Source organism: Falco peregrinus, chromosome 7 (assembly GCF_023634155.1).
Source record: "Falco peregrinus isolate bFalPer1 chromosome 7, bFalPer1.pri, whole genome shotgun sequence".
Taxonomy (NCBI): Eukaryota; Metazoa; Chordata; class Aves; order Falconiformes; family Falconidae; genus Falco; species Falco peregrinus.
This window is the reverse complement of record NC_073727.1, coordinates 28,368,044-28,383,950: the sequence shown is the minus strand read 5'-3', so window position 1 is coordinate 28,383,950 and position 15,907 is coordinate 28,368,044.

Sequence of the window (15,907 nt, the reverse complement as noted above, 5' to 3'; positions counted from 1 at the left end):
AGCGTCGTTAGCAAGCACTTAACTAACATGCTTCTGATTGCATTGAAAAGTTCACAAAATACCCTGCAGCCTTTTTCCTGAACCCTCGGAACAGTCATTAAAATCACTGTTTCCCTGTTTAAGGAATTTGAACTGTGTTTCTTAAAGCTAAAATGTGTTCAGAGTATCTGCATCCCGCCCCGGTGGAACAAGACAGTGCCAGAGACTGAGAGCTCTGGGTGAGCTTTGCTGTCCGCGGTGGCAGCTCAAGCACTGCTTCCTTTACTGCTCATTGTTCTCTTGCCCCCACACCTCCCCAGCCTGTGCCAGTACCCCAGCCAAGGGTGTGATCTAACAGGCTGGGTTGGGGAATCCGTCTGGGACTTGGAACAGCCTGGCTCGAAGGTTCTGCACTCTCCCCGCTGTGCGGCTCGTGCGCTGGTGACAGGAGGTGGGAAGAGACAGAGGTCACTTAATGTTGCACCAGTACTGAGACAAAGGCTTATCAAAGAAGGGGGTTTTGTGTTTGTTCTCCTTTTTACTTACAGGGCTTATTTTTCAGGGTACAAATGACATCAATTTAAAAGCAGTATTATTGAAGTATTCCATATTGAAGGTGCTCGGTCTTTTTGGTACTAATGTTCAAGCAGTGAGTAAACGAGTCCTTGCTTAATAAGACAGCTGGAAAATATCTGATTTTTAAAAGGAGAACAGTTCCCAATTTAAAGCAGCCTTGAGCATCTGATGCTTAATTCCTGTTGAGTTCCTAGACTGCTGCTCTAGCAAGGGCATCTTGGTGATAAAAGCTTGCCTACTTTTTCAGGGTAAAACGTTACAGACTAGGTTAAAAAAAACCCCAAAGTTAAGTATCTGCAAAATACTTTGTCTTGTTTGATCTTCTCACTGTTTCAGCTCTTTTTCCTCCTATCCACATTTTCCAGCCGCAGGTGGTGAGGCCAGTGAAATGCTGGGGCATGTTACCCGTGGTCACTTGGTGCACATTACCCATGAAGCACTGCAGAGCTGTTACAAGCTGTTGATGTGGTCCTGATACTGTGCGTAGTCTGCTTATAGTTTCACTTCTGCCTGAAGTTTTGTTATGGATGGAGGGTTTGTTTGTGAATTTCTTTGGAATTTCTCAGCTTAATGAGGTCAGTAGGGAGTGCGTGTTCAGTGTGTTATTTCTCTGCCAAAAATACTTGGATGCACCCTTCAAATGTTCTATTGTCCTAGGTTTCTTGCAGCTGCTCTATTATTATTATTATTATTACTACTACTACTACTTTCACTACTGAGGTGTTTTTTCTGATTCATCATGAAACCCCAATTTAATGGTCATGGAGACTGTGCAGAATTATTTACTTACTGAGGTGAAGTCCCTTCTTAAACAAGTTGTTGCTTTATAAAACTTGATGCGGTGACCTGGCACTTCATGTACTTCTGAGAGAGCGCTTGTGAGTTAGATGAGCTTTGTTGCTTCCTTCTATTGATAGGATCAGGGAGGTAACAGTTAGCAAGTCCTAACCCACTGCAAATTAGAGGTAGTCTTTTATTGATTTTTGGTTTGTGTCTTTTCTTTTTTTTTTTTTCCCATCCCCTCCCATCTCAAGTTTTCATATCACCACTGAGTCTCCTCTTCATGGTCTGAAGCAGACAATAGGTAAAGAACCTAGTGAAAATAGCTGCAGACATGACAAATGCCAAATATTGAAAAAGCATGTGTAGCACAGGGTGAAACACCAGCAACTCATACATTCATGTTGACCTTTGTCCTTCAGTGCCAGAATGCTTGTGCTACTTGAAAGCAGCATATTGAGAAATAAATCACTCCTCATTAACCCCACTCATGCCAAACAACTAAGTCACCTGTAGCACACTGTCACTGTCCTGAAATGGAAGAAAAAGCCCTTGTTATACACATGGGTAGGAAAACACTTTGGAGATGATAGAAGGCCAGGTTTAGGCAATCTGAACCCCTCTCCCCAAGACCCTAAGATCACTAGTCTTTTGGAAAAGTCCTGTTGAAATACCCAGCCAAGTAATCTGAAGTGGAATGACGATTTATTTCTGTGATTTGGATCAATCATTTGGAATGCTCTAGTGAAGAAGTAACTCCCTTAAAACTGTACTGATGCTATAAAAAAGCATTAGAAAGATTTTACTCTTTTAACTATGTAGACTTTTATCAGGTAAACTTTTCCTTTCTGCTCAGCAGCCAAGAAATTGCTCTGCACAGGGAAGCTGAGGGTTACACAGGTAAATTGTATCTAAGCGTTGTGAAATTTAGCGTCACTATACCTAAATTTTGACTGCCTGGAAGAATGCAGATTCTTTAGTGTTGTTCCTAAATTTCCTGTGACATAAGTGCAGCAATTACAGTGGAAGTCTACTGAAAAGATAGCTTCTTAAAGTAGGCCTTATTAAAAGCTGATATATAGTTTTAAACTAGCCCTCAAGCACTCCTTGGCAGACACACACTGAGAAGTGCTCCATTTCCCTCCAGTTTCTCTGCTCTGGACCTCCCAAAAGTAGGTATCTGAGTCTTGAATTTTAAAAAAAAGCAAAAAATATTTTTTTTTTTTACTTCTTCCCTCTCTGCAAATCACAGTTGGTCAAAGGCTAATGCTCCCACTTGCACAAGTCATTTTGGCTTTGGAGCCGTAAATAAACCATGCTTTCTTTGAGGCTAGCTCTTCTGCAAGTCAGAAATGGCGTGGGGTTGAATACTCTCAGGAAGAAGATGAAGATCTAAAGTTTCTTGCAGCTTGGGTGATGAGCATTCCTAACTGCTGGTCCGTGAAAGGAGAAATACTCTGTATGTGTCCTCATGGGATGCAGAAGGCTCGAGGCTCTTGCATAAAAGCAGATGAATGCCAGGCAGGCTCCCGGGTGTTCACCTTCCCTGGACATGCTCCACAGATCCAAATCCTGAAACCCAGTGTGCTTCTGCTTCTGTGTTTTCAAGACTGAATAGCGTGTTAGCACTGGCTTGGGTGATCATAGGATTCTTAAATTCCTACACTGATATATTTTCATTCTCCAGTGTATAGGATAGCAAGAGACTATATGACAAAACACTTTATTCCATATATTTGTGTCTATGTTATTCCTCTACCTCCCTCCTGAGCCCACTACATTCTTTCTCATCATGGAGCTTCTTAGATGAAGCCCCTACAGTAGTGGTGTATTGGCAGTGCAGAGGCTGGATAGGCACTCACGGTGTTCTCCAGCATCTTCAGGCATTGCGTGTAAAGCGAACATGCTGGCTGTGCTGCATGTCAGAAAATAAATCTGTCTGGAAGTTGAGAAGGGATAAGACTGGAAACCCAGAAATTCTTCAAGGGTCTCTAGTTCAAGAAAAAAGTTTAGGGTATATCAGCATATCATCCCGGAGTGATGAGGACATTCCTGAGCTGTCTTTAGAACTAGATGCAGCATAACCACATTGGATAGTGCTCCCCTGAATTAAGGACAGGTCTTGTTCAGTACAGAACTATATGGACACGGCTGATCTGTATTTAGCTGAAAAAACACTGTATGCAGTGCTGTAGCTGCACATCTCTGTTGGCGCTCCATTGCACAGCTGATATGATCTTTCAGTTTGTTTTAGACCAGAAAGATAAGTCTTAAATGCTTAATGTGTTTAAACAGACACTTTTAAAAATCAGTTTCTGAAAATCATTGTAGTAATTCTGCTCATAAATTCCATAATCCCCTTTTCCCATCCCAGGAATAGCCATGCTGAAGAAAACAGGTGGTTGTGGATTTTTTTGTTGTTGTTTGTTTTTTACATTTCTAAAACTCATGTAGGATCAAGACAGAGAAACTGGTTAATTAAATCATCTATGCCAATCTTATGCTCAAGTTAAAATCACCTGAAGGGCACATGTATTATTTTAGCAAACAGGATACTCTGCATTAACTGATCACACTGGTTCCAGGTAACTATCCATTAAAAAAAAGACAAACAATTCAAAATTAAGTAGTTTGGTAATACGGAAACTACAGCAAAACATCTTTTTAAAAGGTCAACCACAGACAACGAGGAAGTACCTCGCTCAGGAGGAAGAGGTACAAGTGCATTGAACAAAAGACATTTTGGAAAATTCTAAGCTGATGTATATAACGTTGGCATCAAGCCTGTTGAATCCTTGGTATTGCTATACAGAGTTCACAAAACAAGAAAGCATAGTGACACATTTGCTCAATAAATAGTTATTTACAACCTTCGAATATGCAGGCCTTCACCACTTGGATAGCAGATTTTGGATGCATTGCTCTCCACAGAAGTCAGCAAAGCTGCATTGTTAAGATCGTGAATAGGCAGAGAATATTCTGCCACACGCGGCCAAAGTCGGGTTGAATGGGTGTTTTGGTTGGTTTATTCCCCCCTCCTCCCCCAGATGCATTATGCACTAGTTCTGCTCCATTAGTGACCTGATGCATTTGATTCTAGGTATCAGCTCTGGTCTCTGTGTATTAGCTCAGGATTATTTTATTAAGACTTTTTCCTCCATGTGAAAAGTATGTGGGTGTCTGAGTCTGCTTGATCTTGAATTTAGTGTGAATGCTTGTGCTCACTGTTTCTTTGAACCTACTGAAGGTTAGGGTTTTAAAGGCCTGGATAAAAACATTAATTACCTTATCAATCCATCCACCAATGGTCAGGTTTAGCAGAATTCACAACAAGCTGCAGTTTTTATGGCATGTTTGACTTACATTTTTTCTTTTTTCTTTGCAAGGCCATAGCAGACCATTAATTTGGGGGAAAAAAAATGCTTTTCCTTAACACAAGTCTGCATTTGGATGCACATATCTTTTGAGATGCTCTCATGGGACTGAAGTTTTTTCCAATAAATGCTCAGTACCTGGAATGGCTTGTATGTATAGAAAAGGTTTTCCTGTTGTACCAAAATAAGGCCATGAGGCTGCATGTGTGTGTGCTGGTGACGAAGAGTACCTCATAATTCTCTTCAGTCTGTTTGACACACAAGCTTGATGTAGATAGGTCCTGAAGAAATACTGATCAGTCCAGAGAACAAGCATACTCTCTTTTTCATGGAAAAATGATCTATATATGATTTTAGGTTAGTGGTGAACATTGAAATCACTGTATCTGTGGACAGCATCATTCTTTCCATCACTGGCATTGCTGGTGAGTTACCTTCTCACTCTGGGAGTCTTTGCAAATAACTCAAGGTTTGACAATGCTAAAGTCCTACTTCTAGCCTTCCCTTCCATTTGCAAAATGTGTTTCTCCCTCTTCAAAACCAACTTACGTTAACAAATCTTAAGGCCCTGACACAATCCTGAAAAGCATCACTTTCCTTCTTAACTTTTTTTTTTCTCCTTTGGCTGGAGGTTGTAATTCTTTAAACTTTTGGCATTTGGTGCTTTGGCAATCTATCTGAGGTTCGCTGTTGTTCACTGCCAAACAAAACACAATATCTCTTTATAGCCTGGCAACTTAGCACATGCTGTATATTACCTTCTGCAGCCTTGCATGGGAAATGAGGATTTGTACATTTTTGGAAGACCCAAAGTTTTCTGTAACTTTATCTATACGCACACATACACATATGTATATCTCTGACCTGATAACCATGCTGTGGCATTACTGAAACAGCACATCCTTAATCAAGTTCATTAATTGAACTTGAAATTAAAAAGTTAGTGAAGTTACACAGTTCTCTATCAATTAATCTGTATAAGCAGGAGGAAGTTTGTTTCTATAAAATTTTCAGGTAGGGGCCTTAAAATGATAGTTTTACTTTTGGGGCCAACTGAACGCCTTCATAATTTTGTTTCTTGCTGTTATACTGTGTGTTCTTGAAAGAAAAAGCATTAGTGCTGTGAAATTGACATATTAAAACGTGACCTGTGTGTGTTTTTTATGTCTGATATTTGATTTATTTACAGAGCACATCACATGCTGCAATTGCAGCTTTCCAATATCTGTGTTTATAATCTCCACTTAAGTAGCAGAGCCCAGAATTCTGTGTTATGAAAGGTTTTCTGTTCTCTTTTATTTTTCTTTTAAAAAATCAAAAATGTTTTGCTCTCCCTTCCTGCTTTGGAGCCAATTCTTTTCAGGCTTTCCGCAACCTCAGCAAACCTTCTGCTTGCTATTTCAAGTGGACCGGTTAGACAGGCAACAAGTTACAGATTTCAGAACTCTGTATACAGCAAAGCTGTTCCCTTTTTCTCATTGCAGATACCGTGACCTGCTAGACTTATCCAGTCTCCCAGTCCTCACTTAGACTTGTGAACTGTTTCCAGATTTTTATTTTTTTTTTTAAATCCTGGTTCTAGCTGTAAAGTAGGCCATTCAGAGTTAGAATAAGATTAGGTTTTTCAGATCTTATTCCCAAAATATGTCACTTAGAATCAACTGAAACCATTTTGACTGTTTCCAAAAGCTAAAACTATGCAGAATAGTCAAGTATTTCATTTAAAAATGTTTCCTTTTATTTTCTAAAATCTTCCTCCTAACAAGCTAACTACCTTTAAGTACATTTTGAATCTAGAAGTAAACGTGAGTTAGTGGTCTGTATTGTCTTTATAACTTCCTATTGTCAAGATAAAGCAGTCTTCTTTGGATATTTTCTAAGGTTTGCAAAAAAAAAAAAAAAAAGGCCAAAACCCCAAAATCCAAAAGAAACCCCCATGCCAGCAAATATTCACCTTCATTAGCGAATGGAAAAGCAAACCCAGCAACCCTCAGCACAGCTCTGCTGCCAGGTCTGGTGCCTGAGGCTGTAGACTTGTCTCCCCTTTCCCTGCAGTGCTGGGGTCACTCCTGATTCTGTTCTCTCAGTCAAGATTTGAATGCATTAGGTGTATGGAGATAGAAGGGCAAATATAATGCAATATCTTAGGCAAGATGTGAGTATACAGGCAGCGAGTATATGGGAATACTGACACAGCTGCACCTGGGTGCCAGGTTGCTGTGGTTTTTGACTGCGTGCAAGTACACTAGCCCTCCAGATGATGTTGAACTGGCCCGCCTCTTGTGTGGAAGGCAGAGACATGAATAAATATTACATGGTTTCTATATACTATGTAATCTGTTGATTTGACAGCTGAAAATCTCTGCCAATGTCTGTAATGGGATTTTTCCTTGAGGAGGGAAAGGAATGTTTTCATGGATAGCTACATACCTTTACGGTTACATTTATGATTAGCCACCTTGAGGGAGAAGATACGAATCCCAGGGGAAGGGCAAAACTCATTTGAAATTAGCTCTGTAGGAGAATCCTGAATAGTCTTCTGAGATCTGCTTAAAGCATGTTCATTTATCCTAACGATAATTTATTGGATGGATTTAATATTTCTAAGTGTAATGGGACTTTGGGTTTTATAGCGCTGAAATAGGTCATATTTCTCTTCTAGCAAAAGAAGGGAAGAGGCTGAATGTAAATCTCATCGTTCTCTTGAACATTAAAAAGCATGTTGGAAAACAGTCAATACAGAAGAAATATTGTATTCGTTATTAGGCTTTCCAAGGGAGAGTAGTAGTAGAGGTGTACTTCTGGAAGTATGCTAACTCTTGGGGATGGGAGGGTAAATGATGCTTAGAGTAAGGGATGCTTCAGTAATACAAGTATCCAAAATAGTACAGGCAGCAATGTGAACACCCATTCTTATTGAAAATACCAACAGAGCACCACCCTACCAAAAAGTGAAAATACTTTAACTGTTTCAAGGAAGTAGTGAGAAAGATGGATTTGACCAGATGCCAGGAAATGTGTAAATCATGACTATGATTACAGTGGCTTTCCTGCATGATTAAGGCCAAATTAAAAACATGCTCTACCAATCTGTTCTGAGGATTTAACCCCTGAATGTGTAGTGGTGTAGCCCTGTCAATTCAGGCACCCATGTTGGCCATCTTCTTCATGACATGTGCTGAAGGGTACTGGAGATGGCTTTCACCAGCAAACCAGGCATCTCTTCACTGAGTCCCAAAATGTTTCATGCTGCTGCCGCAGGTCCAGAGGCAGGTATGAGGCTTGGTGTTATCACAATATGCTTTGCGAGATCAGATGTGATGAAAGTAGTTCTGGATCTTTCAGTTTCAAGCTGACTCCTGTGGATGCCAGTAAGTGCAGTAGCTGGATCTGCAATTTCATGAAATCATCAAATCATTTAGGTTGGAAAAGGCCTTTGAGATCATCAGGTACAACTGTTAAGCCAGGACTGTGAGTTCACCACTAAACCATATCCCAAAGCACCACATCTGTGCTCTTTTTAAACACTTCCAGGGATGCTGGTTCCACCACCTCCCTGGGCAGCCTGTGCCAATGCTTGACCACCCTTTTTTGGGAAGACATTTTTACTAATATTCAATCTAAACCTTCCCTGGTGCAAGTTGAGACCATTTCCTCTTGTTCTGTCACTTGTTATTGCGGAGAAGAGACCTATCCCCACCTGCCTACAACCTCCTTTCAGGTAGGTGCAGAAAGCAATAAGGTTCTCCTTGAGGGTCCTTTTCTCCAGGCTAAAAACCCCCAGTTCCTTTAGCTGCTCCTCACAAGACTTGTGCTTCAGACCACTCACCATCTTCGTTGCCTTTCTTTGGACATGCTCCAGCACCTGAATGTCTTTCTTGTAGTGAGGGTCCCAAAACTGAACGCAGTATTCAAGGTGCAGTCTCACCAGTCCTACCTGATCAATGGTTTGTTCTCTTCTTCCTGGTGTAGAGCCATCCTAGGTATACCGATTAATATCACTGTCTTCACTTGGAGATACAGACAGATCAGTAACATTATTCTTGGAAAAGCTATACATGTGTTATGTCCCAGTTGCTGGCATACTGTTATATGAAAAAGCAACAACTTTCTGAATTTGATCTGTTTCTGTCATTTGAAATAATAACAAATTTGTACATAAGTTCTCTCTTACACACTGACGTGAGAGAACACATGGGAACGTGTTTCTCATTAATTAAAAAATGCCCCAAACTCCAGAAAACAATAAACTAATAAAAATCAAGTAACAGTGTGATAGTCCTTTACAATCAAATCATATGGGTAAAATCTGAAAAGTAAAAATTGAATTTCTTAAAAAAAGTCATTATTTTCAACCTGACCTATGCCTGTGGAAAAAGACTTATACTACATACAGAATTCTGGTAAAATGCTGAATACATTTATTTCCGCTGCTTCTTTCACTGGACCAAATCTACTGCAGAGATATCTTTGTCTAGCTGACCATCATTCGGATTAAGAATTGTGAGACAAGCACTGCTAAGCTCAAGTATGAATCTGTCCAACAAGAGTGATTTAATCAGGACTTTACTGATTACTTAGTTTCTCACCTCTGTCTGATCCTTTACATCAGGTTGTCATTCCACATTACTCTTTCTCAAGTAGCAAAAGTGTTTCCCACTGTCCTTCAGTTCTCACTTTCCTCTAAAACTTACTTCTATCCCCAAACAACGTTTTACTGTCCCTCCATCTGTGGCACATTCCAGGGCTACGCTGACAGGATGTCCTATGAAATAATCTGAGTTAATTTTTATATTTTATTTAAGCATCCACAGAGGTTGGTTTTGTTGCCGTGGTTGTTCTGTTCTGTTCCTTTGTCAATCAAACCACTTTCATTAAGAGAGTCCCACTTTCCCCTGTCCTTCAGCGAAGCAGTTGTTTGTTTGCTTCTGTATAAATGGGATCCTTTCACTAATGCGAGTTATTGCACTGCCCTATACACAGAACAGTAACAGCAATAAAGAGCAGGTTGAAAACAGGAATAAGCAGTTAGGGCTGGGGAGTTCTTATGTCTAGGAATTTCTTATATTTGCTCTGTTGCGTGACAGAATGTTTCATGGAACAACTTCCTTGCTTTCTTATATTCTTTGCAGCTGAGCTGATCATGAAAGTAAACTTCAGCCCTGGATGTGTCTGAACTTTGTGAAAAGCTGCACTCAGATCTGTATCTCCAGCAAGTTTAACCTGGATGGTTCTTCAAGTGCTAGGAGTCTTGCTCTGGCAGGAGTTTCGAGCTGCTCCCTTGGCACATGTTCTGTTCAGGTCACTGGAGGCTGCAATTTCAAAAGTGAATTGCAAATAGGGCTTACAATTTGGGCTGAAGTTCCAGAAACACTCTGAAGTCAGAATAAGTGGTCACAGTCCCCAAAACTGCATGTTTACAGCCTAGTTGAGCTGATCCCACTGCTGTGGTTGAGCAGGGGTCATGGGCATATCGCTGCTCTGCTGCCCTGCTTGGAGACCTGGTCCTGCTCCTTCACGCGCACCAGCGCTGGCACACATCTGACCCTACAGTAAGCCCACACTTGAGGGACTGAAGCACAGAGTAACCTCTTTGCTCTCCCACCACGTAGGTCAGCTTTCGGTAGATTTAGGTTTCTAAACTGACTCACTGTAGAGTCATGTGAGTGATGCCAAAGCCCTTGTGAGTCTTCCAGAGAGACCTCCAGGCTTGACTGGGAGACATCACAAAGTAGCGAGCCGTTGTCTCTTTGACTATCCCTTCTGGTGGTCGATGGCCCTACCTGAAGAAGAATTCTGCCATATTTCCAGTCTCCCCTATCCAGCCTACCTCATGGCCATCAATTTGCACTGTGATATAGATTAGGGGAGGATAAGAGACAAGCAAGATTTTTTTGTGTAAAAGTCCCCAAAATACATACAAAAAAAGTAGAAAAGCGTGGCAGCATGGCCCTTTCTCGCCTCCTCCCATTACATTTTGTTTCCTTCCCTCAGGACAGAGTCTGGCACAGTGACTCTGAACGCCTGACAGTATGTTCTGCAGGAATACAGCTAATTACTCAGACGTGAGCAGCCTCCTTTTTGAGGCTGAGCAGGGAACACTTCTGGGTCCATGTGCATTAATACTGCTGCACGTATTTCTGCAAGACAGGAAGCTGAGGTGAACATTTGCAAAAAATGACCATTCTGCTCCTTTGTATATAAACGGTTGGTTTAAGTCTCTCAATTCCTGAATTCCTTCCAGAAAAAATCCTAGCTGCCCCATTTCTGCTGGAGGCAAAATTGCCCCGCATTCAGTAGTGCTCAGTAGCTTAATGATAACCATAAACCTATACTTTAAATAAGGAATTATGCTATCTGGCGTCCAGTTTCTAGGGGTGCTCAGAGTAAAAGATATTCCACACAAAGGACTGAGAAACGAGTAGCGTCTTGCTTCATTCTGCCAATATTTAGATTTTCAAACCTTTAAATTGGGCAGCCTGTCCCAGGGCTCTGTCATTCTCAAGCTAAAGCAGTTCTTCCTTGTGTTCAGATGGAACTTTCTGTGCTGCAGTTTGTGCCTGTTGCCCCTTGCCCTGTCACTGGGCACCACTGAAAAGAGTCTGGGTCCGTCCTCTTGACACTTGCCCTTAAGGTGTTTATAGACATTGATAAGATCCCCTCCCAGTATTCTCTTCTCCAGGCTAAACAGCTCCAGCTCTCTCAGCCTTTCCTCATAAAGGAGGAAAGTCCTCTCATCATCTTCATAGCCCTTCACTGGACCTCTCCAGTAGTTCCCTGTCTCTCATGAACTGGGGAGCCCAGAACTGGATACAGTTCTCCAGATGTGGCCTCACCAGGGTAGAGTAGTGGGCTATGATAATGTCCCTTGACCTGCTGGCCACGCTCCTCCTAATGCTCCCCAGGATCCCATTGGCCTTCTTGGCCACCAGGACACACTGCTGGCTCATGGTCAGCCTGTTGTCCACCAAAACTCCCAGGTCCTTCTCCACAGAGCTGCCTCCCAGCAGGTCAGCCCCCCATCTGTACTGGTGCAAGGGGTTATTCCTCCCCAGGTACAGGACCCTACACTTGCCTTGGTTGATCTTCATTGGGTTCCTCCCCACCCAACTCTCCAGCCTGGCCAGCTCTGGCTGAATGGCAGCGCAGCCTTCTGGGGTGTCAGCCACTCCTCCCAGTTCTGTATCATCAGTGAACTTGCTGAGGGTACACTGTCCCTTCATCCAGGTCACTGATGAGTAAGTTGAACAGGACAGGACCCAATACCGACCCCTGGGGAACACGGTGAGCTACAGGTCTCCAGCTGGACTCTGCCACTGATCACAGCCCTCCGAGCTCTGCCATTCAGCCAGCTCTCAGCCCACCTCACTGTCCACTCATCTAACTCACACTTCCTGAGCTTACCTGTGAGGATGTAATGGGAGACAGTGTCAAAAGCCTTGCTGAGGTCAAGGTAGACAATATCCACCACTCTCCCCTCTTCTACCCAGCCAGTCATTCCATCCTAGAAGGCTGTTAGGTTGGCCAGTCATGATTTCCCTGGGGTGAATCCATGTTGGCTACTCCTGATAACCTTCTTTTCCCCCACGTGTTTCGAGATGACCTCCAGGATGAGCTGGCTGTTCCATCACCTTTCCAGGGGCGGAGGTGAGGCTGACCAGCTTGTAGTTTCCTGGGTCCTCCTTCCTGCCCTTTTTGAAGACTGGAGTGACATTGGGTTTCCTCCAGGCCTCAAGCACCTCTTCTGTCCTCCATGACCTTTCAAAGATGATGGAGAGTGGCTTAGCAATAACCTCTGCCAGCTCCCTCATCACTTCGGGGCGCATCTCATTAGGGTCCATGGATCTGTAGGGGTCAGGTTCACCTAAACGATCTCTAACATGACCCTCCTCAACCAAGGGAAAGTCTTCCTCCAGGCTTTCTCTCTTCCTCCAGGCTCTGGGATTCGTGAGAGCCAGTCTTGGCAGTAAGCACTGAAGCAAAGGTGGCATTCAGGAACTCCACCTTCTCTGTGTCCTTTGTCACCAGCTCACCCACCTCATTCAGCAGTGGGCCCACATTTTCCCTGGTCATCCCTTTTCTACTGATGTACTTGAAGATGCCCTTCTTGTTGTTCTTGACATCCCTTGCATTTAATTCAAATGGACCTTAGCCTTCATCGTCGCATCCCTGCATGTTCTGGCATTGTTCCTGTATTCCTCCCAAGTGGCCTGTGCCTTTTTCACACCCCATAAACATCCTTCCTCTGAATTTTGCCAGAAAAGGCAAAACTCAAACAGAAAACTCAGGTTAAAGAGTTTCCTCATCCAATATGCTTGAAATTGTAACTTCTTTATGATACCAGTTCTTTGCATATTAGGGACCAAAATCTCACATTCCTGCCTTTTGATATGGGGGGAGCGTCTCTGGAGTCTTGTACAGAATATGCAGATTTTTCTGTGCCAGAATGATTCCTGGGCTGTTAACATAGTCCTGAAAAGGAGGGGGTGCTCTTCCCAGCTACTTCTTCAAGTACAAGGATAGGGAGGAAGGTCACAGCAGGGTGCTGTGTGTCTGCCTCTGCTCCCCTTATGTGCAATGTCTAATTGCTCAGATTTTGCACAGGTATTGAAGTCCATGGTCTGTTTTAAAAAGATGTTTTAATAAAAGAGCAAGAATACTGCAAGCTGTTAGCAATAGAGAACTCTTCCCTTCTACAGGAAGGACAGCAAATACTGATACTCCGCCTGACGCAGGCACCAGATGCAAGTCCCTGGCATTTAGCAGAACTTCTCCTCTGTCTGCATGTTCTGACCACATCCCTATATTCCTCCCAAGGGGTCTGTCCCTTTTTCAACATTCCATAAACTATTTTCTTCTGTTTGACTTTTTCCAGAAGCTCCTTGGTCATCAATGCAGGTCTCCTGCCTCCTTTGCCTGATTACCTGCTCATAGGGATGCACCTGTCTTGAGCTTGGAGGGAGTAATGCTTTAATGTCAGCCAGCTCTCTTGGACCTGCCTACCTTCTAGAGCCCTAACCCACGGGATATCTCTAAGCAGGTCCTTGAAGAGGCCAAAGTTAGCTCTCCTGAAGTCCAGGGTTGCAATCCTACTTCTCTGCATGTGTTAAATTTAAAAGAAGGCTTTCACAGCTCTTATTTGCTAAAGCTTTATTCAAACTATCTGCAGAGAGCTTTAAGCATAAAACAAGAGTATATGTATGACACTGAATAGGGAGTTACATATAAATTGGTATTAAAAATAATAAGCCTGATTATTTTCTTATTAAAATCTAGAAAAACAACTTCAAAATCCAGTGACTATTGTTTGACATTATAATGTGCCAGGGCACATAACTGCAAGGACACTGACCCAATGGTGTGGCAAAATTGATTCATTTCCTTTCCAAAAGCATAAAACAGATTATCAGAGCTTCCCACCTCAAGGACCAGAATGTCATCCTCAGTCTTTATGAAATAATACTGAGCTTAGAGAAAAGCTTACAGCTCAAATAGGTCTTTACAATATCCAAGAAGTATACAGTATTCACACTTTAAAGAACTTGTCACAGTTCTCCTTTTACTTATGTAAACAGCAACAAGCATTTCAACTGTAGGCACAGACTGTTGTAAGCAGATCCCAACAGAGGATTTATTTTTATTGCTTCTTTCTTTCTTTCTTTCTTTCTTTTTTTTTTTTTTCATATAAAGGCTGTCTACACATTGGTGACAAGAAATGCTCCCTATTTCTACAAAGACATGAGATGAGGATTTCCAAGATTTCAGTAACTATGAAGCTTTACTTACTTTGGCCTTTCAATCTGTGTGTGCCCATGATTTATCTGATCCTCCATTAAAGAGTCCTCATTCTGTTTTTCATGTGGAAATAGAGAAAGGTCATGTTACCCTGAAATATGCCTTTCTGGATCAAAGCCCTGTTGCTTCTGAGCCCCGGGAACTGCATATTGCAGTTGACCAGCCCCCCAAGTGCCAAGGCTTTTTCCTTCAATCCCAGCCATACCCACACCGCAGACAAAGCCTGCCCTATAAATTGAAGATACTCCCTTGTTCAAGAATCACCATTAGCATAACAGACTTAGAGAGCACCTATTTGCTATGAAAAACTGCAGTTACGTACGTGGCAGCCCATTTTTACATCTTCCTGCTTTTGGTTTCATAAGGGGATGGATATTACCCATGGCAGACACATCTGCAGAAAGTTCTGGTGCCACTCTTGTCCCTGAGGTGTCCCCCAGCATGCCCCAGCCAGGCAGCAACCCCTTCTGCAAAGCCACACAGGTGTGTTGAGCTGGATTTCTCCCCAGTAGAGTGTCAGGAACTCAGGGAGAACTCAAGGCAACTAAATTGGTGTCAGCTTTCCAAAGCACTCTCCTTACTGAAACAAGAAACCTGAGTGAGTACATTTTCATTTCACTGAAGAAGCTCTGCTGTGGACAAGCCTGGCCCCATGCACAGCCAAAGCCATCCCCTGGTGCAGGTGGGACCCCACGTGCTGGGACCCTCCCACACGCTGCCAGGCACCTCCGGGTGCCCTCAGACACACCTGGGCAGCCCTGTTGGAGGCAGCTTTCAGGCTGCCAGCAAGGCATGTGGGTGGTCAGGAGACCTCAGAGCACCCTGGGCTCCATCCTGCTCGTGTTCTCGCCCTTAGCTGTGGCAATGCTATAACCTGAGTGCTAGTATAGGGAGGGTAAAAGCATGCAGCAGAGCTTTTGACTTTTATAGGAGTGTTTCAGTGTGGTTTGATCACACTGGTAGCTTCTGGTTCAGTTTAGCAGAGCAGAATGGAGAAGCTAACCATAAATGGGTTAAAAACAAAATGCCCCTTTATAACTCTTGTGTTCTTCCAGTTTCCTCTAGGGCTGTATCCCCAGGGGAAAAAACCCCAAACATTGCAACCAGCCTTGCGAGCTTGTGGCCTTCTCATGATGGGACCCAAGTGTCCTCGATGCCATTACAGGAGCCTTTGTTCAGAGGATGGTGCACTATCACCATAACCTCCATGATAGCACTCTGTGCAGTTGCCCAAAGCTGCTGCTTGTGCATTGCCTCACATATGCCCAATGGCCCCAAAAACTGCTCTGTGCTGCTTGCAACTTCAGGCTAGTTTTGATTTGAGAGAACTGACTCCACTAGGTGGGCAGCACCAGCGTATGGGTACTCTAGCAAAGAAAATCATCTACGGTCATTATGGTGGA